The sequence below is a fragment of the Suricata suricatta genome, chromosome 7 (assembly GCF_006229205.1).
Source record: "Suricata suricatta isolate VVHF042 chromosome 7, meerkat_22Aug2017_6uvM2_HiC, whole genome shotgun sequence".
Lineage (NCBI taxonomy): Eukaryota > Metazoa > Chordata > Mammalia > Carnivora > Herpestidae > Suricata > Suricata suricatta.
Window position 1 is genome coordinate 119149414 of NC_043706.1, and position 5092 is coordinate 119154505.

Sequence of the window (5092 nt, forward strand, 5' to 3'; positions counted from 1 at the left end):
TAGACCCAGCTGTCAAATCTAGGAAAGAAGAAGAAAAGTCTTTCCTTCTCTACACAGAAAGGAAGAAAGAGGAATATGATGACATCAATAAATGTACCCCATTGTCATGAGTAAAAGAACAGACACGTGTACATGAGATTGATTCGCCCACTCACCGCTTTATTAAGTCCATGGTGTATCTTGTAACTGTGGTCTCTCAGAATCCGGGAAATATAACAGCTTCTTCTCCAGCCTGCTAAAGTGCTTGGAATTTCCACCATTTAAGCTTTGGGAAGTTCTGGTTCCAATAGGAATGTTTCTCAAGAAATATAACAAAATAACACACTGCCATCTTTTTTTAATTTTTTAAATTTTTTAAATTTATTTTTGGGAGACAGAGAGAGACAGCATGAGCAGGGGAGGGTCAGAGAGAGAAGGAGATACAGAATCTGAAGCAGATTCCAGGCTCTGAGCTACCTGTCAGCACAAAGCCAGACATGGGGCTTGAACCCACGAACCATGAGATCATGACCTGAGCTGAAGTCGGATGCTCAATAACTGAGCTAGGCAGGCGCCCCTGCCATCATTTTTGAAAATGAACATGATTTACCTTAGATTAGCCAGTCCCCCAAAACAGGTCCCTGAAATACCAAAGGAATACCCAAATCCTTTTTTTATGGAGATGGGGGGAGGGACCTAAGGGAGGGGTAAAGAGGGAGAGAAGGCAAGATTGGCAAGGAAACAAAATTATGGGCACTCCAAACACAGCTGAAGGAATTCAGGCACAAGTGAAGAGAAGAAGGGAGTATCAAAGGCCAATCTTCACAATGGTTGTACTATTCCAAATAAAAGCTAATTTATTTCAGTTAAAACCCAGCTTACCACTAAACCCAACGCAGCATACCATTTGGTTGTAAGCAGCACTCATTTCAGATCCAGCATGGCTCATATCTGGTCATCAACAGCAATCTCCACAGAAACAGACATGAAACCAAAAATTGAATATTTACATTCATAATGTAAAATAAAATAAGTTTTCCCAGTGTTTCAGCCAGGTATTGACAGGAAATTAAACCAGAATTCACAGGGGAATGAATTTTCCAACAGGCTTTAGAGTTCAGTATCCCACAGTTTCAGGCAAAATGGAGTAAAAGAAACTGTTCTTGGCATTAAACCAGCTCCCTCCCTTCCACTGGAAGGTCTCTGTTCCTGTTATAAGTGACTCACTGGATTACCTCAGTTAAGTTCCCTCACCCTGGTGGGTCTTTGTTTCTCTACTCACCCCCAGATAATACCTACAAAGGATTCAGGAGAATTTGGCATTTATATCATGATGAAATCTATGATATCATCATCGCAATTCTTGTCAGTATAGCCCAAAAAGAGCTTCCATTGTGTTCTCAGAACTAGCCTTTGAAAGTGGGAACATTACTCTTCAGTAATCTAGAAGTTCAGCCAAGGGTTGTTAAAATTTGAAGCAGGAGGGGCACCTGGGTGGCTCAGTAGGTCGAGCGTCTGACTTCGGCTCAGGTCATGATCTCACGGTTCATGAGTTCAAGACCCACGTTGGGCTCTGTGCTGACAGCTCAGAGCCTGGAGCCTGCTTCAGATACTATCTCCCTCTATCTCTCTGCCCCTCCCCCAAGTATGTTCTGCCTGTCTGTCTCTCTCTCTCAAAAATAAACAAACATTAAAAATAATTTTTTTAATTTGCAGCAGGATTCAAAGCTACCCTGCTACACTGCCATACTTAAAAAAGGCTGTTTCAAGATAACGTTTAATATGGATCTTCCTTTGCAACAGAGCACAGTCCCAGAGGAAAAACAAGAATGGTACAAAGAACACAAAATGTCCAATTTTCATTTGACGCACAACTGCCAAGCCCTAGAATTCCACACAATCTCAGAAACACACATCTGTATCTTGATTAAGAAAGGCTTGTGAACTACAGTTGTGCTGAGTCAGAGTCAGGTTCCCTTTCAACTGTCATATCTGCCTGTCTTTCATCTGGCTTCTCTTGCTCCCTGCCCTGCCCCCCTCATCTTGGGATGCCTATCTTTTCATTACATGGCATAAGCATACAGGCTGCAGACACTGTTGTACGGGCTAACTTCAGGAGGTCACGTGCTCACCGTGTGCGATTTGTGACCTATGAATGCTGGGACCACAGTGAAATGAAACGGCAAATGATTCGAGAATTCTTCAAAACATTCCATATAGTCAAAGCTCAGTTTTCCTCTAAGGAAACAGGTTTTTTTCCTCTTAATATGTCCCCTAGATGTTAATAACCATACTTTCCTCTTTACAGAGTTCTCTTCATCTTGACACAGCCTATCACGAAAACTAAAGTTCCTTGCAAGGCTTTGGGGCACTCAAACTTTGGGTTTCAACGCATTCCACCATTCTCTCCAAATTTTTTATCTCTTTTCCTATATGGCGTGTCTCCATTCCTCTTCTCCCCTTTCCTTCTAACGTGCTGCCATGAAGAATTCCTATTGGTTTTGTCCACGTGCTAAACATCAGAAAGGAAAATATCTATGGCCAGAGCCCTGACTCTGAAGACAGAAAGGACAGTGAACACTGGGGGAGGGCAGGACGGAGTGTGTCTCCTCAACAGGAACAGTCACTCACCAGAATGGAAACATGAGGACAGAGCAAAACTGAGGGCTATAGACCGCTCCAGCACCTGATCGCTACCTCATCCCTAATCCCGGCAGGCAGGTGGCATAGCAGCTTCCTTGGGACACTACTCATGGTCTTTCAGGCTTATTACTCCTGCTATTGCATTATGAGCTCATCAAACCAAGCGGTAGATAGGGCCCAGAAGGCACAAGGGCAGCTACAGGATGGGTTGGGGGTCCAGAACCACACAGACATGAGACAGAGCAGGTACATTCTGCTTCCCAAGAAGCCCAAAGGGAGAGTGGTCTGAGGCCTGAGGATGGTCATTTACATACACCATCTTTTTTTTCTTTAAAAAAATTTTTTTTATGTTTTTTATTTATTTTTGAGAGGCAGAGAGAGACAGTGCGAGCAGGGGAGGGTCAGAGAGAGAGGGAGACACAAAATCCAAAGCAGGCTCCAGGCTCTGAGCCAGTGTCAGCACAGAGCCCGACACGGGGCTCACACCCACAAACTGTGAGATCATGACCTGAGCCAAAGCCGGACGCTTAATTGACTGAGCCACCCAGGCGCCCCCACATACAACCATCTTTTATCACCTCATCTAGCCCAGGAAGTTCCCTGAGAATGAACCCAGACAGGGTCCCAAGCCCACATTTGGCCACTGCCCAGTGCCCACAGCAGGACTAAGGGGCTTCCAGGTGTTTGCCAGGCTGGAGGCCAGGGTAGAAACAGGGGCCTTCGGATTTCAAATCTTGGGTGATCTTTTCTGAGAGTAATAGTTAAGACTCATGTACCTTGGAGTAAACAGGCCCAGCTCCCAGTCGCAGCTCTGTCCCTGGCTGACTGTGTAGACTTTGGGCAAATGGCTTAAGCTTCTTACATTTCAATTTCTTTGGCTTGGAAGTGGAGTTGTGACGTTTAAGTGGCAGAGAGCGCTTCAGACACTTAGCCCGGAGAATGGCATGTAGTGTGGACTTCATAGACATTATCACATTCAATATCCATTGTTGGAGACTTGGCAGCTAAAACCATTTGTGAATGAGGAGTTTATGCCAGGAAGTGTAAGAAGACACGCCAGGAGGTCTGGAGTTGTCAAATGTCCCAGCCAATTTCTTTCTTTTTTTTCTTTTCAATGTTTATTTTTGAGAGAGAGAGAGAGAGAGAGAGAGAAAGAGAGAGAGAGAGAGAGAGAGAACGAGCAGGGGAGAAGCAGAGAGGGGGAGACACAGAATCCGAAGCAGGCTCCAGGTTCTGAGCTGTCAGCACTGAGCCCGATGCGGGGCTCAAACCCACAAACCACGAGAGCATGACCTGAGCTGAAGTCGGAAGCTCAGCCGACTGAGCCACCCAGGGGCCCCCCAGCCATTGATTTCAAATGGCCAGCACCACCAGCCCTAGAAAGTTAGTCACCACAGACTCTCTCCTCGAAGTCTCCTTTTGCCAAAAAAGTGCCACCTTCCACCCAGCCCCCATCCCAGCCTCTGCAGGTCCCTACTGGAGACGGAAGCATATTTTTCTAATTCCAAAAGTGGGCTACCGCAGCCTGACAAGTTAAGTCTACAAGAGGACAAGGCACAGAATATCTCAATCTGGTTCCAGTTTAGCTCTTCTAGGAAATGAACCAAGGGGTGACCCCCAGGCAGTAAAAGTGCCTAATGCTTCTCCCTCCACAGTTCATGCACCTCCACCGTCCCCGGTGGCTGACATCTATTCCCACAAGACACCGTTTGGATAAAGAGGGTAAGTTACCCCACTATTTAAGAAGGGCTGCGGGGGATAAAAAAATATTTGTCAGCCATCCCACCTTGGCATGAACTAATTGTCAGGATCTAAAAAGACACCTAATAAGGTCTTACGGGGACATGGTAAGGAGAGTAATGGAGGAGAAGTGATTTCTAAACTGCAATCCTACCTGAACGTGGCATCACCTGAGCACCGGTGTGCAGAACCGGGAAAGGGGCAATGAATTAAGTGCAGGACAAGAGTGATAGTTGCTCTCATTCTCAGCTTCACCCAAGACTGGTTTTGCCCCTGCAAATGTCAAGACTCTGGGGCCTCAGGACGTCACTTCGGACCTGCATCCCACCAGCGTGGGGTCCGGGAGGCAGCAACGCTGGCGTGGGGACCGAGGACCGTGACCGCTCCTTGTTCTCGAAATCCCCGCCGCGGCCCAGAGCTGGGCGCTCCCCTACGAGCTCATCACGTGCACAGCCCCAGCTTTTCAAACCCGGCCCGAAGCCTGCGGTCCCGGACGCCGGGGTGGTTTTTAGGGTTTTCTTTCTTTATTATTTCCCTTCTTGTTCTCCACAGTTGGTGATTTTCTGCAGAAAAACGGCTGAGAAAAAAAGAACCTATTTCATTTCCAGTTCGCATCACCGCGATTTCCACATGGATGTGACGTTGGGCCAGCTTCCGAAATGCCCAGGTGACTCACCCGGGGACACCCGGGGGGCGGGGCGCAGGAGTTTCTCGCGCGGAGGGCGGGACG